This window comes from Corvus hawaiiensis, chromosome 15, assembly GCF_020740725.1.
Source record: "Corvus hawaiiensis isolate bCorHaw1 chromosome 15, bCorHaw1.pri.cur, whole genome shotgun sequence".
In the NCBI taxonomy this organism is placed as follows: Eukaryota; Metazoa; Chordata; class Aves; order Passeriformes; family Corvidae; genus Corvus; species Corvus hawaiiensis.
In genome coordinates this window covers 20,041,797-20,066,466 of record NC_063227.1, presented here as the reverse complement: position 1 = coordinate 20,066,466, position 24,670 = coordinate 20,041,797, and positions in this window count along the sequence as shown.

Sequence of the window (24,670 nt, the reverse complement as noted above, 5' to 3'; positions counted from 1 at the left end):
ACCTGAATGTCTTGTGCAAACACAGCGGGGCCACAGGGAGAACAACACGTTGTGGGAAAAGGCTCTTGGTTGCACACTGTCAAAGGGCAGAATGTTCTGAGGAAAAACCAAACAATTCCCCCTGACTTTTGTTAGCACTGATGGAAAGTGGCAAGGTATAAAAAGGAGCTTTACGGCTTGCCAGAGTGTGGCTGGGAGGGAACAGATGGCCAATTCATCTCCACCGAGCTTGGCACTTCCAACAAAAGAAACAATATGTGTTTGGCTGCCCTAATTTCTCCCCCAGGTATCCCGGCAGGTGACTGGGATGTCTGATGACAAGAATGATTTGACTTGTGCTCCCCAAGAGCACATTGCTTGTTGCTGTGGCCTTGCCATTGTTTTGCCCAATCTCCCATTCTTCTGCAGCACTTGGGAAGGTGTCTCCAGATCCAGGAGACAACAGCAAACCTGGATGGCACCGCCCGAACCCAGCACTCACAGGGGTTCCTGTTTCACATGGAGATTCATTCCAGTAGCCCTCATTTCAGTCTGCAAACATCTATTTTCCAGCACTGGAGTTGCACACATCCCAGGGATACTTTGCTGAATGCAACTGGCTGTAAAATTCCAAGATTAGACTGAGGGATTCAAAACTGAGTTGGCTACCCCAGCATGCTTTCACATTTAGTGTTATTTCCCAGGCACAACCTTGATTTCCAGTTCTATATTTTCCTACACAAGGGATAAGCTGCTCCACTTTCCCACAGAGAGTTTGAGGGCTGCACCAGGATGGCTTTGACAGGGGAAGGAGGGCAAGGGAAGGGGAGAGATCCTTCTCACCCTGATGCAGCGTGCATGGGGCTCATGTATCAGAGCTGAAGGAGAGCCATGGTTGAGTCAAACACAAAATTGTATTTCTGGGTAAAACACATCTTTCCCCAGCCCTCACACTAAGCTGGATGTTGGTGCACTCTGGCACATACTGAGACCCTTAAACTTTGCAAACAAAAAACCAAAAGGGAGCAGTGGGTCACCAATGCCTGGAATATTCTCAAGGTGGGCAGTGTGGATCCATCAGCCACCAGCAGGACTCTCCTGCACTTTTAATATATCCTGACATTGGTTTTTTTTGCAACAACATCAGAGCAAATTAAGAACCAAGTCTAAAAGGCACTGGAGGCTGCTGCCTGATCAGGAACAGAGGATGGGAGTTCACATGATCTCTGCAAGATTATCCTGAAAACCCCACACTCCAGCTCTCCCAGGAGTCCAACTCTAACTAAAATTTGTCTGGCCTCACAAATGATACTCTACCATACATTAATGATGAGGTCAGATCATTAAGTTGAAGTAAAAATCATTGATGACTAAAAATTATTCACTGGAAAATTTCTAGAGAAATATTATTAATAGATCAAATTCAAGTGACATTTTAAAGAAACTGATTTTTGTTTGTATTAGTGATGAGGAGAACCTGTAAGGGGTTAAATAAGGATTTTATCCATAAGCTAATATATTAGGAAATACAGTGTTATATTCCCCACAGAGCAAAAAGTTGTTTTGTCTTATTAGTAAATATTGACTAAAAAACACTGATTAAATGAGTGTTCCCATGCTGCTGACTCAACCACATCCGTGTTTGTTCCCTTAAGAGAGCATTGCACATGCTGAACATACATCCAGAGGAATCAATCATTAGACATATGGTTAGGATATTATCTTTTCCAACCCAAAAGTCCAGGCTTTCAGGGAGAAGCCAAGAGCCAAGACAAGTTGTTAGACTTGGTTATCTCTCAGAAGCACAGCAGAACAGGCCACACCCCAGCCTTTGCCATATTCACATATTGTAAGGGATTTCTAAAGAGAATAATCTAATTATTTTTTTTTCTCATCTCATTATTTTATGCTGTGGCTATCTATAGGGAAATGGAATAATCTGGCAATTAAGAATACAACTCTGAAGCTGCATGATTTTAGGCAAATACTCTCCAGCCTGGTTTTAAAGATCCTTGATGAGGATGCAGAGCAGGGATACTTTAGAACAGGCCTCGATGTTTCCCTGCCACCATTTTCAAGGGAATTGAAACCTATAACCTGTCTCACTTAAGTCTTGCAACAGGGAGTGGAACAAGGCCTAAATATCTTTAAAATGCTTGGGTTGGACAGATTTTCAACACAGTTCAGCTCAAATTTCCCCTCTTCAGCAGGATCCACATGAAGTCAGAGCGCCGGGCCCGGGGCTCGCTGGCTCAGCTCTCCAAAGGCTGCCCAGCATTTTTGGGAATCTCTCCCCTTTCTCGTGTTCCTGGGTGAAAGATGAGCTGCTTGAAAAGTCCAGCTTTCCTTTTCTGTAAAATAAGGTTCCCAACACACTGCTGATCACACAGGCTTGGGAAAGCAAGAACTGTCCAGAGCCCAGGCCTTCAAATGGCTCTTGAGAGAAGCAAACAAGGTCAGCCCATCTCCCTGCACTTCCCATTCCATATCATCATCAATATTCCTCCTTTCACTAGGCCATAGTCTCTTCTCCCATCTTCACATGCTGGCTTCTAAGATGAGGCAATTTAATTCAAAATACTTAAAACTACTGAGAGAGAGAAGCTGCTGCAACCCTTCAAGTGACAGCCTGGGAACAACCTGGGAGGTCACATTTAACAACTTTACAGTAAACTATTTCTGATTATAGTGAAAATACTGAGATCTAAAAGTCCTCAGATCTGCTCATTTCAAATAGTGTGGACAATGACAGTTAGACGTTCACAGACTGAATTTTTCTAGCCTAAAATTTCTCTGCATGATCCTAATACTGTTAGTTCCCAGCAGACTTTTGAGGAAGAAAAATTAAGTACTGAAGAGTTATATTCTTGGTTCTGAAAAAAATTTATGGCCCTTATTTTTGAATCCGGTCATGTGTGATGGACCTAAACCAAATTTAAGAAGGGAGTGCAGGTAGATTTTGACAAAACAAATGATCTGAAGGGTAAAATGCCATCAAATCTGGAAAATCCCTTTTTGAAAAATGATATTTAAAATTTAAAGCATTTTCTGATGAAACCTATTAACAACACTCCTTTTTAGAGTGCCTGAGTAATGCTCAGTGGTGTCTCAGCCACATATTCCCGGGATATCTTAGAGCTCCCCAGATGTGTAGCTCTGGTGGCAGACCCTGTGTAGCTGCTTGTGAACAAGAAAACCGTTCATGCCCCTGCCCCAGTGTCACAGCAGAGCAGCTCTCCAGGTTCCAGTGCCTGCCAAGACCAGGATTCAGATGGAGCTGCCCCGTTGGGATGAGCTCCACGTGCCATCGGATTTGGGAGAGCGGCCGCCCCACTGGACCACGCTTGGCTCTCTGCTGCTCAGACGTGCTCATTAGTGGCCTGGGCCCTAATTACAGGAACCCTGGGAGTGTGAGGCAAGGGACAAGTGCAATCCTCTGTAAAATATGTCCCAGCTGGGGATGACATCATGGCCATTGATCAACCCGGGAGCCCTGCAGTCCCGATCCAGCCTCTCATTTACATGGAGCAGCAAAAGGGAACAAGGTCTGCACTCAGCTGCCCTGGGGAGGCATCTGCCAAGAATTTCTTCTTGTCCCAAGACACTGCCAAGCCTCTCCAGGACTTTTCTAGAAAGAAAAACCAGTGGGAGGCTTCTTTCCAAGGATACTGGAATACTTCATGCCCATGGGTTTGCTGTGTCAGGAGCAGCTCCTGAGGTAGTTAAGAGCTGCTAAACTTCTTCTTCAGGTGGGCAGCCTGAGGCACAGAACGGCTGAAGTGTGACACTTGAAACTCTTACCAACCTAGGCAACCGACTTTATGTACATTTACATATTAAACAAATACACTGAGTGATGGGGTTTTCTTCTCCCATTTGTGCAACTTACAGCTCCCAGGCTGAGCTAAAGCTGTTTCCAAACCTCTCCCAGCTCCCAGGCTGAGCTAAAGCCCTCTCCAAAGCTGTCCCCTCAGTGCAGCACATGCAGCCTCATGCTGCATTCCAGTCAATCAGCAGAAAATCCCACACTCCCTCCTGGATGTTCTCCCTCCCTTCTGGATTAGTCCCAAGCTCCAAGCACTCCAGTAGGCACTGACAGACGGCAGGAGATGATGTAGAGGCACAATCAGATCAGACTAGGGAGAGTACAAATCTGTACAGCATAATGAGTCTTCTATTGCATATATCAGAGCTTTGAAACTTTTTCTAGTTAAATATATAGTCTGAAAACGTTCAGCATATATCATCTCATCGGAACAACAGGCTTCCATTGTTCCCATGGCATAAATCTCTCACAGGCTCCTAACAGCACATGATTTCCACCGGCTCCAGTCTGATATAGTGTGGCACGAGGAGAGGAGGGTTTGTACATGGAAATTGACTTACACTGTAGGAACAAATTTTGCATTGTTCTGTACCTGCAAGTCACACGTCTCCGTGCTGCCCCACGAACTCTCACACAGATTGCTGTGACAGGAAATAGCTGAATAATCAGGTGCGTTCTGCCTGGGCGTCTGCTGGAGTCATCTGCAGCTCGGGGCACTGGGGCACCACAGCCCCATCTGCTCCTGCAGCACAACCCAGCAGGGGCAGCAGAGAACACAACAGCCCCAACTCTCCGGGGTCCAGGATGATTTGGGGATGCTCCAACCCCACACAGCCATGCCACTCCCTGGCGCACAAGACCTGTCCCCTACACCCTCCAACCCCAAAATGGATTCCTTGGTGCTCTCTCTCAACTCTGTGAGTGAGAGTAGGACACTCCCTCGGGGGAATCGAGGATCATTTACAGCTTGTGGTCCTGTGTCAGGACGAGCAGCAGACACAGGTAGGCACTTGGTGGGTGCCAGGTGGAAGATATTTGCTTGGCAGGGAAATGTCCACATTTCATCTTTGCTGGATGAAGCTCCACAGCTGGCTGGAGACAGCTGCTGCTCTGGGGCCAAGAAGAGCTTGGTATTAGGCCCTCTAAAGGCAGTGGTCCAAGCTAGGCAACCTGCTCCCCTACCTACTGCTCTCTTACCAAAAAGGACCTGCTCCTGCATCACAACAGGCTGCCTGGAGCTGGTGGATGCTGGATAGAAGTGTTTCTATCCTAAAACAAGACATGGTCACGCTTAACCTCCTTCCTTGTCACCTTTGTTTCCATTCCCATAGCTGCCCCTGATCACTCTTCCCTGCAGCTGTCTTCCCATTCCTTCTTTCTAGGAATCAATCCTTCCCTGTGAGGGTGGGCAGGCCCTGGCACAGGGTGCCCAGAGAAGCTGTGGCTGCCCCTGCATCCCTGGAAGTGCCCAAGGCCAGGCTGGACGGGGCTTGGAGCAGCCTGGGATAGTGCAAGGTGGGACTGGATGATCTTTAAGGTCCCTTCAACCCAAACCATTCTGGGATTCTGTGGTAAGGATCACACCATGACTGTCCATACCCCCTCCAGATGAAGATATCATTTTCTCAGGGCTCTTGTGGCAGCTCTCAGAAGCTCAAGAGAGAGATTGCAGCAGCTGTCAAATGTTGACAACACTTTATAAAGCCATCCCTGCATGAAAGGTGCTGCTCCAGGGGCACCCCTCGCTCAGGTGCTGCTGGTGCCAATCCCTTGGCCTGGAGTGCCCCCAGGAGGGGCCTGGCACATCACACACAGAGGTGGCCAGAGGTCACTTCAAGGGCAGGATGCTCTCATGTTCCCCCTGAGGATGGAGCAGATGGAGTGCTATGGAGATGCTCTCTAGGGCTCTCCTGCAGCAAGCAATTGACAAATTCAGCCTCAGAGGCATTCCCAAGGATGAGGTGAGTGCAGCCATAAAGCCTGGTTCATGAAGGGGAGATAAAATACACTGTCAAAATATTCCATTCGACCTGGAGATGGGACTGAAGCCGTTCTGCACTTAGCCTGCAGCCTGTCCTTACCTCTGAGTGACCAAGGAGATGCCCAGAACGCACAGAGGGTAATTCCCAGGGACGGTAGGAAATGACTCACTCACTCGCTGCTGGAGGAGCGCATGAAATACTGGCTGTGCTCTCCCCTCATACCACACAGGCAGGAGAATTCCTATCAGCACACAGAGGCTATAGGGTTACATTTTCTCATCAGACCCCAGACAAACACCACAGATTGCAGTCACTGCACTGGCAGCCCTGCAGGGTGAGGAGCTTGGCCTGCAGCATCCACGTCTGTGTTTTGCTGTCACTCAGCTGAACTTTGTGAAATTTGAAAACAAGAGGTCATGAACTACAGCCTTGCCAGAGTAGGAGCCAGAGTACAACCATCATCTCCCTGGCCCACAGGCAGTCAGGGATAAGGAGCAAACTGCAAATACATCTATTCCTGGATCAGGAATATTCCTGCCAGCAAGACCAGAGCAGTGACTCTTCCCCTGTGCTCGGCACTGCTGAGGCACACCTCGAGTGCTGTGTCCAGTTCTGGGCCTCCACTTTAGGAAGGACATTGAGGGGCTGGAGCGTGTCCAGAGAAGGGCAACAAGGCTGGTGGAGGGTCTGAAACACAAGTGTTGTGAGGAGTGGCTGAGGCAGCTGGGGGTGTTTAGCCTGGAGGAGGCTCAGGGGAGATCTCACACTCTCTATAACTCCCCAACAGGAGGGGGCAGCCAGGTGGGGTCGGGCTCTGCTCCCAGAGAACAGGGACAGGACAAGAGGACACAGCCTTAAGCTGTGCCAGGGGAGGGTCAGGCTGGACACCAGGAAGAATTTCTTCACAGGAAGGGTGACTGGGCATTGGCAGGGGCTGCCCAGGGAGGTGGTGGAATCCCCATCCCTGGAGGTGTTTAATGGAAGCCTGGATGTGGCGCTCAGTGCCATGGTCTGGGCGACGGGGTGGTGTCAGGTCATAGGCTGGGCTCAATGATCCCAAAGGTCCTCTCCATCCCAGTTGATTCTGGGATATTCAAGCCCAGCAGGAGGAGTGCCTGTGTTGGGGCACCCTCAGCAGGCAGCAAAGCGCCATGGAGTCAGTGCCTTCCACAGCTTGTCACACTCAGCACCGGGATTTCCGTCTGGAAGCTGAAATTCCATTCGTGTGGAAAAGATATTATTTAGTCCCAAACGGTGTGTCCCTGTCTCTCCCTGGAGCGGTCTGCTGGACACGGGGTTTGTAATGATGCCATCTCAAGAGTCTGGACTCCTCCATGAAGACGTAGCATTCCAGCCCCTGAGTGGTCCAAGGGAGCAGCAGTTACAGATGACTGGGATTTCTCTTTTTGAACCAGGAAACCTTGGAATGCTGAAACTAAAACTGACCTTTTACCTTTAAATCTTTTACCTTTAAAATATGGTTAAATCACTTCGTTCTCTTTCAACCATTTCAAGCATAAAAGTCCATTAACATAATCTTTTTACTTAAGATAATCAGTAAAAACGCTGCACAAGTTTATAATTGTCAGCGAAGTAGCTTGACTCACCTGAATAGTGTTTGCTTAATGAACAGCTTTTAGATCCATCAGTAGATTTCAATTTCAGTGAATGCCACGGTGATAATGAAATCTGCATTTTGCAAAATGCTTTGCAACAAATGTAGAGGGTTACGGAACGCTCCCCAATGTACAGTTCTTCGATATATTTGATGATACAGTTTTAGCACACAAAGGGACAGTGGGATTAAACTGACTCTATTTGAAAGTACATCAAGATCCTTAGGAGAATGTACCAGAGATAAGAGGGGCTAAATGTTAATATCCAGAAGCTGTCATATGATAAGGTCAATGTATTTATTGTTAGCTAATGAAATACAGACTTAATGTATCTCCTGTTGGCTGTGGAGCAGGCAGGATGTCAGCCTGTTTTATTAGCTTAATGAGAATTTGAAAATCAAAGTATGAGAGAAGGTGGCGAGACCAACAAATGCTTTTTAATTAACCCAAGAGGGATAATCTCTTAATTTAACTTCTCAGCTCCAGACACCAACATAACCAGTGCTGGGACACCTTCATAGGCTTTCCACCCTGCCTTTAGTGAGTAACAGCCACAAACATTCAAAGGTTTAAAATAGCGAAGTATCTCATTTTACAAAGCATATAACAGGCATCACACTGCACCCATTTTCCAGTCTCCTGGGTCCCTGAGGCTCTGATTAGACTATTCCTTCAGGAAGCACCCAGGAAGGCCAGGAGGAGGCCTTCAGTAAAGGTTTTGATCAATGTTTCCAGAACAGACCCTAACTGATGTGTCCTCATTTGAATGAGAAAAGGAACTTTGTAGAAATCCAGATCTCTAATGCTGAAAGGAAATAACATTCTTAGTCATGACTCATTAGAGAAAAATAAGTCTCATTTGTCGCATTCAAGTTCTTGTTTACTTCCTGTCCTGTTGATGGCTGTTTGCCACTGCTGTCACCTCCACTCCTGTGTGTTTGTTCTTCACACTCCTACCTGGGGAGCTGAGTGCTACCCAGGGTTCCCCACGAACACTGACACTCGTTATTTCCTTCTGCTATGGCTTAAACATCTCCTGTGCACTCTCAGGCCTTCCCTCTGGCTTTGAGGTAGTTCCCAGGTATAACTGAAGGAAAGAAAAATTGCTAAATATTTCTGTCTTCACATTTCTTCCTTACTTCTCTTATTTCTTCTTATGTCTTGTTCCTAAATAGGCCTCGGCTTCCCTGCTTTTGCTCTGTCCTGGGAACTCAGACATGCATATTTTCCTTCAGAATGCTGAAATCAAAGGTTCTTTCCCAGCAGTTTTCCCCCCGGACCAATGTGGATATCAAAGAGCAGTGTTTGTATGCACGCTGCAAACCAAACCCCAAAGACCTCCAGCCTCTCCTGACACTCAGAGATGACATTACTGCTGCAAGACTGTCTGCTGTGGATACACTCTGCAGCACCCTGATTCCCACAGAGTCTGTGTCCACCAGGACTAAAAGTGTCTCTTGAGATGTATTTTCTTCTCCACTGGTTACTCAGGGGGTCACACAATCCCGCAAGGCAGCTCAGAGACTGAGGTATTTCAGGGAGACAGAAGAAATTCAGGTGTGAGTATCTGACCCAACAATTCCATGTCAACAAAACACTCACCGAATCAACAAATCCCTCAGCTGGATTGATGGAGTCATTGTCCTTTGGATTAACTGACACCCTGAACAACACAGGCTGCCCACAGCCTGCCCAGTCCTGATGGAGCAAATCTAAAACATCTGTTGGAGCACTTCTAGCTGTAATTCCGAGAATTCAGGAGATTAAGCCTCTGCTGTGAGAAAGGGGAAAACAACCTGTTTAACCTGCCTGGGTCCCTTCACGGGCAGGTGCCCCACAAGTTTCCCATCAGCTGGACCTGCACCTTCCAGAGAGTGGCATCCAAAGCATCCTGGCACAAACCCGCTGAAAACAGCTCCTGGTGCTCCAGCTCTCCCACAGGCTGGACCTGTGTCCCTCACCACTGCCCAGGGGTCCTCCTGGTGTCTGCATGGGCCCCTTCCAGGCCCTCCAGCCTCTGCAAACACATGCAGAACTCCACCAGGGTAAGTAATGAGATGCAAATGTATTCCTTCAGAGGTTGATCCAAAGCCCAGTCAAGTCAATTATTATTAATGTAATTAGTACTGTATAAGCAGTACAAGGCATAATTCAAGTCAGGTCTCCATCAAGGCAGGCTGTGGATATGTGCAGAGCAGAATTAAAGGGTTTACAAGCTAACTGAGTGTGACAGACAAAAAGAAAGAGAGGAAGGAGATGTGAGGTGATATAAAAAGAGCAGATAATCTGCCACGGAAACCCAATCTTAATCCTGGGCTTTGTCTGGCAAACCATGCAGCCTTCAGCGGGAATTTCCAATAACAGTTACATCAGCAGTGTGTTCATTAAACAGTATTTTGAACCTTTATTTGTCATGAATTTTCTCTCTCCTTAAATTTTTATTCATTTCCCCTGCCTTGGGCTGGCATGAGCACACAGTTTATTTCTCTGGAAGGGACTGTGTACTGGGGGTCGTTCAAACCAAGCCAATAGCATGACCCTGGAGTTTCAGGCATGAATGAAGGGCTGAACAAAACCCACCACGGGCTTTGCTTTCTTCTGTATCAGTAATTAAAAATGCCTGAGTCACACGGAGCGCTCCCCGCACTCCTCCGGGGAGCTGGTTTGCTCGAGTGTCACGTCCAGATGCCAACCCACGAGCCCCTCGCTGATCGCTGGCACTCTCCCAAAAGCTCTTTTTTTCCTCTTTTTCTCTCTTTTTTTTTTTTTTTTTCCCAGTCCAGAAGGGAGAGTTTCCATGGGCGGAGGGGGGGTTTGAGGAGACGCGGGGAGCAGGGGAGGCTCGCTGGGATGCGGAGCCGCTGCCGCTCCTCGCTGCGCTCGACGCCCTCTGCCCAGGCTGCAGCCCGCTGGTGCAGCCAGAGCACCCTCTGCTGCTCTCTCCCTCCTGCCAGGCAGCCCCTGGCACTGTCAAACCTTCCCAAACACGTGCTGGGATGCTCCCGGCACCCGGTCGCTCTCCCAGCCTGCCCCCCCCCCGGGCTCTGCTAGCGCACGATCCCAGATTTTGGGTGGTGAGGGAGCGTGGGGGAAAGCCACGCAGCCTCCACCAGTGACTCTGCAAACCTGCTGGTTGTTGCTCTACAGGATTGTTAAAAAAAGGCAGGAAAGTCTCCTTGTTCCGTACCTCTGGTGTCTGGTGTAACTGGGGATACAAGGCTGCACCAGAGCCCTCGGCACTGGCACGGCTTTTATCTGGAAATATGTGTAACTGCCCTTGCTATTAGAGCATATGAATGCAATTAGAATATTCCAACAGGAATCAGCCGAGTATGTGGTAAACCAAGGGAACACACAAGGGAATGAGCGTAAGATAAACTCCCTATCATGCACATACAGGGCACCGGGATTCCTTCCAGAATCCAGCCGTTCCCCACACCTCCCTGCTGCTCCTGGAGAGGGGAGCACAGCCTGGCTGGGGCCGCACTGATGGGGTGGAGGCCACCAGGTCACCCCTGGAGTGGCCAGGCAGCCATGCCAGGCAGCCACAGAAAGCAGCAGTGGTGAGATCTTTGTAGCTGGAAAAGGCAAGTCAACATGCAAATCCTAGTTAAAATATCTTTATTAGCAGCATTTTAATCACTTGCAAAATCTGGACTGGGATCAAACCAAACATAAGGCAGCAGCTGCTGTAAACAGCCGTTGTTGAAATGGAAAAATGATTAGTGCTGAGGGAAGGATGTCAGGCGTAATGAGCCTGCCTTGGCTGCTGCTGGGGCTGGGCACCGGGCACGGCCGGGCACCTCCGTGCCCTGTCCTGCCCTAAAACCTCTCCTGGTGCAGGGATCCCAGACCTGCAACCTCCCTGCCTACCCCAGTAACCATCCCTGGCCATATTTACCGCACCAAAGGGCTTTTCAGACTCTGCTTAGAGAAGGGAACAATTCTGCTGCTGTAGGAGCCTCTCTCCTTCTGTAACACTGAAAGTCATTTTAACTTCCACAGAATTAGGGAAGAGTAATTACCCACCAAAACTTGCACTGAAACAAGGTGTATATTGGCCATATTTTGGCTCTGGTATTAATTACACTTTCTTCCCCTCTGCTGCAGAAAGGGACCTGGGGATGCTGGTCCATGGCCAGTTGGATGTGAGTCAGCAGTGCCCTGGAGCCAGGAGGGACATCCCTGTCCTGGGGACATCAGGCTGGACCAGGGAGGGATTGTCCTGCTCTGCTCTGGGCTGGGGCAGCCTCACCTCCAGTGCTGGGGCACTTTGGGTGCCACAATATAAAAAAAACATTAAAGGATGGACATGAGGATGGGAAGGGTCTGGAGACTTGGTTTGTTCAGCTGGAGAAGAAGAGACTGAAGGGAGGCCTCATTGTGGTCCTCAACATCATCCCGAGGGGCAGCTCTGACCTCTTCACTCTCATGACCAGCAGCATGATCCAGGGAATGGCTGGAGCTGGGCCAGGGCAGGCTCAGGCTGGAGAGCAGGGAAAGGTTCTTCCCCAGAGGGTGCCGGGCACTGCCCAGGCTCCCCAGGGAATGGGCACGGCCCCGAGGCTGCCAGAGCTGCCAGGGGTGCACAGGGTGGGGTTGCTGGGGTGTCTGTGCAGGGCCACAATTGTCACTGTGACACCTCAGGCCCTCTTTCAACACAGAGAACTTCTCTTCCCTTCCTCATTGACAGGTGCCACAAGAAATTCCCAATGTGAAAGCAGCTCAAATCATGTTGAGCATGAGCATACACAAGCCATCAATCATTCCCGTGTGTCACGAGCAGCAGCAGCCAGTTCCTTAAATCATCTGCATTTCAAACGCTGAGTGTCAAAACACGGGAAGTGGCTTCCGACAAAGCAGCTCTGAGTCCTGTCCGAGCCGGGAGGGGAAGGAGCATTGTTTAGTATTTTTCATTTCCATCAGGGGGAGCCTGTGCACAGAGGATTAGTCCTGGTGACTCCAGCCCCAGAGACTTCCCACAGTCACAGCTCGTCGAGACCTTGTCGTGTGCGATGTGGGCTGCGAGGTCCCGGCAGCGCTGTCTCGTGTGAGCGAATTCAGAAACAGTTCTGCATGTACAGAACGTTTGAGCCGTGCTCAGCAGTGAGATCTGTTTATCTAATTACATTAGTGGAAGGTTAGCATTTTTATTTAGCTGCTGTATAATTCATACCACTAACAATGCAAACCGCGCTCTGTGGTTTGGAGGTTGACTCTACCTGGTAAATATTAACATCTGTGGCATGGAAAATAATTGGAGGGTTACGTGTCAAGATCTGTGTCAGCGTTATGTGGTAACAGGCTATCGACTGTAGGGCTTGAAATTAAAGACCTTGCTGTAAACAGACTTCACAAAACACCACCCTGGATCAAAGGGAAGCAATAGTTTCTGTCTGTTATGGTAGCACTTGAGTAAGCAAATGGCTGGTAAAAAATTCAAAAATTCAAACACTTCCCATTGGAGAAGTGGCAAAAAAGTCAAATGCCAATTATCAGGTGTTACACAGAGTGCATCGGGTGTTAAACACACTGAACTTCCTACACAACATATAAAAAACCTCTCTTAAACAAAAAGCAATGAAAATCTAACACTGCAAAGGCTTCTGAGGTGTAACTTTAGAGCTCTAATTGCAGTCCTCTTGGAGGAAAAACTGGCCTTCATGGTTAAACCTGTCCTATTTTTGAGAAAAGAGCAGTGGCCACCACTGACCACTGTGTGCAGCACCTGCTGAAGTTCTCTTACCTGGTCCTATCCAACCCAAACCATTCTGGGATTCTATGATGGGTGTCAGCAATTTATGATGTTTTGTCAAGAGCAGGCTCTGAAGTTCAGTGTAGTCAGCATAACATAAAAGCATATTTTGATTTGATCTAGTCCCGTATTTCATTTGTGTAACATGATTTAAGTGCTTGGGCATTAAATGCACACATATTCGATTTTCACTGGGGTAAGAACTAAAGATTTTGTTGTCTATATACAATGGAGAACCTTTTTACATTCAAGTCTAAAGAAAGCAGCTCATGCACAAAGAATCCTCATTCCGTGCCCTGCCTTTGATAGTAAGGCAGCACTACAGCACACCTAGAGACACAAAAACTGGATAAATAATGAACACAGGCCCAAAGCCTCACCTCTGGCCACCCTGTCCAGCAGAGTAGAGGACAACTACTTCAGCTACCCTGCTGGGGGTTAAAATGTAGGTGCCCTCTGGGGCCATCCCTTATCTCCTTATCTTATTCCATACGTGATGGAGAGGGGCTCACAACGGTTCACTCCTGGCCCAGTTACAGATGAAGCCATTATAAAAATAATAAAAATATAGAGAATACAAAGTCAGCTCTAGTGGCTTGAGTGCAGACATGAGGTGGCAGGAGTCAAAGAGTTCATTATATTAATTATAAAATAACTATGGAAAAGGCTGAATTCCATCTTCTGAAATCTTTCAGCTGAGTCTTACTAAAATATGTGCTCTGCTCCTGCAAGGCTTACAGGCTTAATGGAGGATTCAAAGAGAATCAGAATGGTATCTCTTGGCTTTAAATATCTCTGGATCTTGAGTGAGCAAATGAGTTGCCAAGGAATAAAGTCCCTTTTTTAATTCAAAGTAAAACACACCTACATTTCCAATCTGGGGAGACAGCTACCGAGGAGATCTGATATCAGACCTCAGTCTTGTTTCCTCTGCTACAAGGCAAGGGCAGATCAGTCCAAAGAAAACTCCTCAGCAGATTGAAGGAGTCTGAAAAAAAGTACATTTACTTGTTAATGTCTCGTAGTCTCAGATGTCTACGGTACAAAGGAAAGTATTTGAACAGCTTAAAAGTTTTATGGTTAGAATAACATTCAATAAAAAATACATTTTTTCAAGACTGGCTAAGGAGCCACAGGCAGGCAGGAATTCCGGGAAAGCCCCCGTTCCTCTGGAGGAGCCCATGGGGAGCAGGGAGAGGGGTCCCTGTGCTGCCCTGGTTCCCCAGAGAGACAGGGAAGGGATGGTTGGGGTTTTTAGCTCTGGAAAAGTCTTTGATCAGGCAGCTGGGCTCGGTCTCAGAGATGCAGCTTTCTGCTAGCAAAATCCCAAATCCAAAAGCTGGGTGCTGTGTTTGCAATCTCCCAAAGATCGTGTTCTATGTGCCACTGAACCTCCCCACATCCGTGAGCCTGCTTAGAACAAAGTCATGAACTTTTGGAGCAATAGCTGACTCTTGGACAGAGAGGTTCTGGGCCAAGCTTCAAGTACCCCCACCCCGTGATTTATGGGTTGGTATCCAAAGCAGAGCAGCAGATTTACTCTTTCTTGTGATTTACAGAGCTGAAACCAGGTGAGATTCGGGGTTTTTAATGAGTTTGACCCAGAATTTGAAAATCCCTTTGATGCCCAAATTCAAAGTGAATTTGAGTCAGAGAAATGAGCCCACATGAACCAGACCCAAGAATGCATCTCCTCAAAGCCCTGTGAAGTGAGAGCACAACTTTGCAGCAGTGTTGACATCTTCCCTTGCAGCACCTTTCTAAAGCTTCTGACTGCCCAAATGCAAAATGTCCTCACCTCACTATTCACAAATGGTCTTTAACAAATATTCAGAGGTCTGGTTATACATTACATGAGCATTACGAGAATGCATTGTCTGGCACCGGCATCTCACAGGCTTTCCAGGGGTTGTGTTCTCTCTCTCCAATAAGAAAAGAAATCTTGTTGTAGTTGTGATCAGCATCAATAAATTGGAGTGGTTCATTCTCAGTGAAATGACAAAAGAAAGCAAAGAAAAGCTGTGTACATCAGTCCTGAGGAAAGTGGTGACTGACCTGAGCACTGGTGGTGATGCTGAGCTGAGGTCCCCAGAACTGAAGCTCACAGCTTTTCATTTCAGAAACTGCATGTGGCACAAGGTCAGAAATGCCCTACATTGCAGTTGCCATGAAACTTCTGCTAAGGACAAGAGGGGGAACCAAACCCTGCAAAAATGAAAGCCTAAAAGTCCCATTTGGGCTGAGCAAACCTGGCTCTACAGCCCTGTCCAAGAGATGGTACAGCAAAGCTTCTTGGAAGCCTCCTGAGAAACTTCTTTGGTGTGTGGCAGTGCCAGCTGACACAATGGAAAGCACACAGGGGATGTTTCAAGAAATCACTTCACTTGGAAAAAAAACTATGAGCAATGCTTTTTTCTGAGAATTAATTTTCCAAATAGAAGGTTCATTTTCGTCCTCAGAACAATTTCTCCCTTCAGCTGTAAACTCAACAATTTACATCTGAAGTAGCTTTAAGATTCTACTGAGTCAAAATCAAGGCAAGTGTTCCGAGGCAATCATTCTTTCTGAGACGTTTCTTCTGTGGAAAATGAGAGACCCAACAGAAACTGGAAGATTTTATTGCAAGTGACAGAACATTGGGCTCAGTGACGGAAGCCTCAGCCTCGGTGTTAAGGAACACAAAGCTCCAGACTCCAATTAAGTTTTGTTCCATTTATATGGGGAGAGAATTGGGCCTTTTGAAAGAAAAGTCAACAGGCTGCAGGGAGCAGCCATGACAGGGAGACACCACATGGAAATTGCTTTTATTCCTGCTCCCAAGACATCAATCCTGAAGGAAAGCCTATAGGTGCTGACAAGCTTCAGCACTACAGATTAAACCAAGACAGGAAAAGTAATAAGGGGTGAAAAATAAACAGAGGAATATTTTAGCTCTCTTGGGGATGAAAGGTTCTTTCGCCTGACATTATTGGTCTTCTCACACAAACCTTTACCTCTTCTGGGGAGAGTACTAGATTCTCCCTGGCATGCCAAGTCCTGAATCCATTGTAAAAATCTAGTTTGGAAATCTTTCTATCACAGCATTAAAGGAAAAAGTTGTGTTGACAGAAGTGCCCGTTGCATTCGACGCAGCCTTTCCTTGTTTTCGTGTTGAGGAACACGGAGGAGGTTGGGACCAAGGGATTTATAAACGTTAAGCAAACCCCGTCCCTTTAATCTGAAATCTGCCTCGCTTTGCCCTTGGGTTGACATTTACTGTTTAAAAACGTTGAGAAAATGTGCTGAGGAATTGCCCATTCCCATCAGTGTCAGTACGAAATGTTTAAAGCGCACATTTTTCATCTGGTGCCAGGCCCAGGCCCGCAGCCAGGTCCTGTTTGACAACCAGATGAGAAACACAAAGGGGTTCCCCTCATGAAAACGTTTGGATCTGGGAGCCGGCCCAGGCTGTGGATCACAGCACTCCCTGCCAGGAGCTGGGCTCAGGCGTGGGCAGGGCACACGGGCAGCCCCAGCAAGAGCGGTGCCACGCCAAGGGAATGACCAGAGGGCAGCTTGGGGGTCATTTTCCATTGCACTGGAATTCCCAGAGCTGCTCCAGGGCTTTGAATGGAAACAGTTTTAAGAGGGAAAATGAAAGCAGAGCCCCCACTGCCTGGTGGAGGTGCAGCAGTGCTGGTGGGTGGGTTTGAGATGCTCAGAATGAACACTGCCCCTGCCGCAGGATTCCCCACAAATCTCTGGACGTGAAGCACTAGCAAAAGAGGAGGTGAGTGGTATTTTTCCAGGGTTTTCCTTTTTCTAATATTTCTTCTCATCCTAAATTTCATCTTCAACTTCAGAACAATTTGTTCTGAGGAACTTTAAGCAGAAGAGATATTACAGTATCAGGGACTGACAGATAAACCATGATCTGGGGATCCAGTTGCCATCCAAGGGGAATTCGGACATCTCTAGACCACCTCATGTGGGTCTCCTTCCTCCCAGCTGGATCTCTCCCCCAGGCCCCATTGGTGCCCACTATGCTCCATGCACCCACCTCAGATTCCTGTATTTTTGGGCTTCAAACATGTGCTGGCTGATCTTGGAAAAGACCTGTGCTTTATGGATTACACAGCTGAGGCTTTTGTGTTTATGGAGGAATCTTCTGGGTTTATCTGAAGGTAAAATACCAAATATTTTCCTGGGTACATCAAAAATCTGACATTTAAAACTTCTAATGACTATGATGCGCACCCATTTCTATTAATATGAGGCTCATATTTTAAATTTTAAAATTTAAATAATCCTACAAATTCAGAACAATTGCTAAAAATGCTGGTACTGATCAATGCCAGAGTCTGATGAGCCATAGATAATGGCAAAGGTGTTTCAATAAGATGTGCTTAGCAAATTTTCAAATAATGGCATTTTCAACTGCATTCACACTTTTGACAGGTAAAAATTAAAAATAGGGATGTTTTAATGGGAAGGGGTTTGAGTACAAGGGGGAGCAAAAGGTGGAGACCTGCGTTAGAGCAGTTCCTCAGCTGGAGGTGACGTGGGGACCCCTCACTGAGCAGCACAACCTCGTGTCCAAGGCTCCAGGCAGCTCTGTCTCCTCTTGAAGCCATTGCACAACGACCACATAAATACAGTAAATTAAACTGTGCTACTCTGCTCTAACTCAGTAAATATTTTGCATGAAGAGAAGGTAACATGAGCACGAGGAATTTCTTGGCAAGGGCCACTCTCCCAACTAATATTTAGCAGTCACCTCGCTGTCACTGCCCACGTCACTGCCCGGACCCTCACAGCTATGCACACATGGCTCTCCAAGGGCACTGTGTACTTCAGAGGAATCTTCTTTTGCAGCTCTTACGAGGTCCAGCTGTTCCCCCAGAACTCGTGGTGGTGGCTTTGATTCCCCCTTTCAGAAGCACCTGCAGATAAGGTGGGGCACTCGTGGGCAGTGCTGTGTGCAACTCAGGGCCCCAGGACACATCTGTAACCAGCCAAACATCAATCTTCCTTCTGGGTTCCTTCACCCAGGCCTTGCTAAGATATTGTTTAAAGTCTGACAGAAAAACCAGTACAAAACTGGTTCAAAGCCTACCAAAACTTCCCATCAAAGCAATCCAGACTTTGGATCCAAGGGGATGGCACCGGTTTGGCTACAGCCTGACCCATCAGAAATTAAATCGGAATTTCTCAAGGAGAATCCCTGGCCATTACACCTCATTCTTAACACCACCAAAAAAGCAGTGCAAGACTATGCTTTTAATTACTATATTCAGGAAATGAATTACTCCTTGAGCAATTAGGAACAGATCTGAAATCATCTGGTTACTGTCTGGGATACAACTGGAAGCAAGAAGCATTTCCTGGTAAGCTCCTGCAAAAGACCAAGTTTGGAGCGAGCTGGATGCACTCATTCATGCAGGAATGTCCCGAGTGCATCTGTAACACACTGCCCACATCCCGAGTAATAAAATGCAATTCAGTGACTAAAACCATCACAGCCATTAAGGATTTCTTGGAAGTGCCCACAGAGATGCATTTACTGGTGCCTGCTCCCAGTTCTCCAGTAGTTTGCTGTCAATATCTACCCTGTTCAAAGGGTTTGTGATAGAGAAGGGCATCAGCTGAACATTTCTGTCTCTCACTGGAGAAAATAAGAGACAAAAACTGACCCTTGTGAGCTGCAGGTGGAGTTGCTGAATGCAGGTTCCAAAGCAGAGTGGCTGGAGTTCAGCAGACCTTACAGTCCCCTGGGCTGCTGGGACAGCACCAGTCCAATGGTGTGGTACCACACAGTCCCTACAGTCCCCAAATGGGACTTCAGCAGTTTCCATGGAAAATAGGTAAGGATTTACTGTGGCATAACTGTAAAATCCCCACAATGTGGATGTGCAGCTGCACGAACTTCTCTGGTGTCAGCACAAGGGACTGTGCTGACTCGGAGGTCAGGGGACATCTGACCACCTCCTCTTCCCATAACTCTCCACCCCATGCCTCCATTTTCAAGCAGAGCCTACTCAGGAGCTTCTCATAGGACAATCCAGGTGGGAAGGGACCTCCTCTTCTCCACCTGCTGCTCTAAGCCAGCCAGCTGTGAGAGCAGGCCAGGCTGCTCAGGGCTTTAACCAGACTGGTCTTGAGATGTCCCCCCAGAGTGGAGGCTCGAGAGCCTCTCTGCTGAGTCTTGTTCCAGTGCCACAGAGAGAATTTGGCACAAGCACAGGGCTATCTCAATGTGCTGCTCCCTGGCCCTCCCAAAGCACCCCTGGACCTTTGCCAGTGGTGCAGACAGAATTCCAGGTGCCTGCCTCAGTGCCAGGAGTCCCCATCACCACACAGTCATTGCATCTCATTGCAGCGGGGACGGCGTCTGGGCTAGCAGGGCAATGCCCTTCTGCCTTCTCATGAAAGCCACACTTCCTGCTCCTGTTCCAGAGCACCTCCAACACCTCTCCCATCTCCCTGTACAACTGTAGTGATGCACATCAGCGCTGTGATAAGAGCTGACAGCAGCCCCCGAGTGCTGCAGCTGAGATTGCAAATGACCTTCAGAGAGCTCTGCATTCCTTCAGCTCTCTGAAGTACCCTGGGGACTGAAGTCTGATAAAACTGCTTCCAGTGATAACAGAAACACAGAACATGCAACCAAGATTTCAGCACTTTGTGTACTTGGTTGAAGAAACTGGCAGGTTGTTTCGTATGCCTACAAATCAAACCAGCAAGCTCGGCATCCAGTACCCTTCCACCACATCTCCTTTTAGTCAGTGCAGTGTAACACATTTCTTCTCTTTCATCATCATTCAGAACATGCTCCTAAACTGAATGCAACTGGGGCTGTTGCATCTGCTTCACTGATTTCTGCACTGAAACAAACTAACATGCAAAAATGGAAAGAATCTCTTTTCACTGGCCAAAATCTGTGGATGAAATCATCTCTTTTTACAAGACTGGGGGGCTCACTTCCCCTCCTGAGCACAGAAGTGCAAAAAGTGTATAAATGTGTGCTGGTTTCTTGGGCAGAGAACAGAAAGTAATTTAATTTCAGAGATGAATTAGAAACTTTGTAAATTAAATGGATGGTGCTCTACTTAGGGCCAAGCTCATTGCCATCCTTGCATGGTTTGCAGGATTTACTGGTGTTAATCACTGCTGATTGTGGGGTTTGAGCTGTACAGATGCTCCTGCCTCAGGGCCACCCTATAATGGCAAGACCTGATCCTAGTTTGTAGTGGATTGGGATACGAACGTGTTGTTACCTTGTGGATACAAAAATGCTGCTAGCGAGGATTTTCTTGCTATTTTCTGTGAGAGACTTTTCTCTCTCACAGAAGAGGTAGCAGAGTATGTAAACAACCAAGCCACCTGCAACCTTGAAAAGTCTTGTTTATGGTATAGTAGAAAAATATTTTGACAATGGATCTTTTAGGATTTTAGCCAATCACCCCCAAGGGGGGGCTGATCCTTTGTCCAATTAGACTGTGAAGAAAAGAGTCTCTAAAAGAGTTTGTAAAATAATTAAATCAATCAATCTTGCTGCACAATTCCTGCCTGCTGGAGCTTCTCTCCTCCTCCTCCCTATGGCTGCGGGACACGGTGATATACCCTAGGGCATTTTTTTTAATATTATCTCCTTATCTCCCTGTTAACAGTGCAGAGCCAATGGTTTGGGTTTGCAAAGGGTGGGAACTGCTGGAATGGAAGAAGGCAGATTCTCTTCCCTCTGCTCTGAGCTGAGAGAAAGCTCCCAGAACATTCCTGTCCAGGGCTCAGCATCCAACACCAGCAGAACAACTGCTGGACTGGGACCTGTATTTCTTCCAGACATTAACATCCACTGGATGATCATCTTGCCCTCACACTGGGAACCTGCAGACACCCCAGTAAAACAGGCTGGAATGACAATAGCAGCACACTGCCTGCTTCACTCACCGCAGCAAAACCTTTTGTTGGAGGGTTTTACAATTTGGGGATGCAATTCAGCTTGTCATGTGGCACACCTGGCTGGAGAACAGAATTGGGAGATGTGCCAAGGAGTCGACTAAACAGCACTGAGACCCTGGGCTGTTTTCAGACCTGGGAGCAGGACAGGATCTCTCTGCCCTATTTTGTGTCAATCCTTCATACTGTCAAGCTGGCTGCCAAATGCATGACTGCCAAATAAATTGACCTTGTCAATTTTAAACCATCAATTATCATCATTACATTATTGAAAACAGCACTGTGCCTGGAATTACACCAGTAGGAAGATGCTCTCTCGTGATACAATTTTGTTCCCATATGGAAATCAACAGATTAGTCCACAGCACCTTTACACTGATTTAAAGTCTGCGTTGTGCAGCTCATGCTGTTGTACTCATAATATTCTCATAGCTGGGAAAGGCTGGGAGGCAGCTAAACACTAAATAAAGTGAGTTTCTTTATTTTATATCAAATATAATGCTGCTTCCAAATTCAAATAACATCCTTACAGCAGCTGAGTCCAAAGCTGCACTGAGATCAATGCACGTTGAGCATAGGACCCAGAAAAGGTCGTGTTTTTGTGTAATGTTCATCACCCCAAGGGTCAGAGAGCACCTTTGTTTTCAGACACAGTGGGAGGGTCTGCACTGAGGCACGGCCAGCTTTGGGACAGAGCAGTAACCCCCAGGGGCAGGGCCAGTCCCTTTGCCCTACACCTGCCTGAGGGAAGGGTGGCTTCCCTGGGTACCCTTCGGGTCTCTAATACTCATCTTTTATCCTTCCACAGTTCTGGCAATCACCAACAGCTTATAATAAACATGAAACGGCTGGATCCCCCCTGCCAGATGCACTCAGGAAAAGGAAAGGAGAACACGCAGTAATTACTCCAAATTCTACTTTTGCAACGCAGCAGGGAGAGGTACAAGCTCCAAAGCCTGGCCAATAAGCAGAGGGGACCCGAGCATTGTTGCCAGGCCTGCAGCTCTGCACGCAGTCAGAGGTTGAGATGGGTCCTGTCAGTGCCGAGCACTGAGCGATACCGTCCGCAGCGCTCCAGGAGAAGCTTAAAAAGCAGATTCCTACAGAAAATAATCAATCATCTGCGGGGATGGCCGGCAGCCAGAGTGACGTTATCGAACCCCATCTCCAGCGCAGCTGAGGCGGGCATTCCCCGGAGGGTGTTTGTGTTTGGGAAGAGACGCTGCTCCTCCATACCCCGATCCCAGCTGGGCCCCAGCCAGGGCTGGCACCCGGCCCGGGAGAGCAGATCCCTATGGGATCAGAGCTGGAGCTCTGCCACTGCTCCGGAGGGGAGGGGGAACGGCCCTGAGCTGGAGTCACTCCTTCGGAAGGGTTCAGCGGGGCCGTGAGGCACAAACTGAGCTGTGCAGGGATGGGGAGCCTCGTGCTTTAGTGCCACTCCACTTCTGCTGAGTCCCTGCAGGCACACGAGCAGGAGGGACCTGCAGCCCTCCTGCCACGGCTGGGCCTCCAGCACGTCCCCCAGGGAGGCCGGAGGAGGATGCTCTGTGGTTTTATGTAAAGAAAAGGTCTGTGTGGATCCCTTACACTGTAACTATTTACTTCCATGTGCCCCAAAATTAAAATTTGGCCTTGACTTTTATTAAATGTGCCATAGGAAATAAAACCTTTCATGTCAGTGATTTGGAGAGAACAAGTGGTCACAGTTGCTTGGCTAGCAGCAAACCCCTGTTATTTTCCAAGCCCCGTCATTCCCAGAAGCCCATCATTCCGTATTACAACGTTATTTGGTTTAACTGCTTCTTTACTTCCTTTTACTCCCTGCCTGCATCCTGTCCTGCTGGGTTTCCAGAGAGGCAGCTCCCACCAATAGATTTGTTTCCTGCCTCAGTATTTGTATCTAGAGAAACTTCTGCATCCAGGAAAACCCTCCCCCCTCAGAAATGTTAATCCCAGAGATCCTCCAGCATCTTTTGGTGATTTTCCCACTTCTTCCATGGCCTAAGCTGCCTTCCCTGAACAGTTATAAACTTTCATTGCCAGAACACCACTTAAACAAAAACCCCGAGTCATCTGCAGGGCCCTGTGTTTTCCAGATTTCCCAGGGACCCACTTGGTTATGTGAAGGTCAAACGTGTTCCCCAAGGTTTTATTCCACGGATTTCTTCACGTGCTGCAGTCAGGCTTCACTGCACAGACATTTGTGCCTGGATTGATCTCAGTGCAGAAACCTCTGGAGCTGACACCTGGCTGAGTTGCTTTGCCTCAGGGAAGCTGCCAGGCTGAAAGTTACTGCAGGGACTGGACATCAGCTCTGAAATCTCCTTCCAAGGTCAAAAGATTCCTAACACTAGTGGCAGGACAGCCTGGAGAAGTATTTCTAATTTGGTAAACAGCTACAACAAGAAAACCCACTTTGGTTTCACTGAAAGTTGTCTTGGTTATTAAACCCCCAAAATGCCTCAGAGCAACCTTTGATGCTCAGACACCTTCCACTAAAGATTTTCCCACAGTAGAAAAAGCAATTTTCTTTTCACGTGTGCAAATTGACAACCTGACTTTTAGAAGGACCAGGTACTCAAATTCCCATTGCTGGGGCCATGCAAATTCGTCAACAATGAAATCTGGGAGTCCCAGCTATAGCAGCACCTCGGAAAAAAGTCCTCAGGAACATGAAAAGAAAAGGAAATAGAAGGACTATGATCCTCTCCACTGACCAGGCTGCCCTGGCAAGGCTCCAGCGTGGGGAGGGCTGAAGACAGACTGGGAACCACCGGAGTCCTCCTGCTTTGGGGCAGCCACAGCCTCCCAGTCAGCTCCTGAGTGCGAGCTGCTGGGAAGGGCAGGGCTTGCATCCACTTTCCTCAGTGTTTTCTTGCTTCTCTGCCAAGCACTGGAAGCAGAAGCATCAGCAAAATCATCACTATATGGAACCAGAGAATCCCAGAATCGCTGAAGCTGGAAAAGCCCTCCAGGATCAAGTCCCAGCTGTGCCCAATGCCCACCTTGTCCCCAGCCCAGAGCACTCAGTGCCACCTCCAGCCCTTCCTGGGACACCTCCAGGGATGGGGACCCCAAACCTCCCTGGGCAGCCCCTGCCAGTGCTTGACATCCATGACCATGTTCAGGGAAGCCCACAGGCATCCATCACATGCACTGCTGCTACTGGAGCAGGATGAAAAAATCACAATTTTAAATGAAAAATCTCCTGGTAAAGTCCCTTGAACACGAGTGTCTCAGCTGCAAATCAGTTCTGTGTGTCACAGCTGCTCATCCTCTGAGCCTTTCTGCCTCAGAGACCCTTGGGCTTCACTGCTCTTCTCACTTCCCACCAGTGGTTTTAAGGGATCTTCCAAACCCCTTTCCCAAGGGCTTTTAAGAATCTGTATCCATCTTTTCCCAAAAATACCACCCACTTAACACAAGATGGCACCGCTGACCACCTCAGGGCTGAATGCGAGGCCAGGTAGCCGGGACAGGTTCAGATCTGTTTATTCAACTCATTTCATGGCTCCTGAAAAGCCTCTCCTGGTGCTTCTCCTCCCCACTCCTCGCTGTGCTTTGTCTGTCC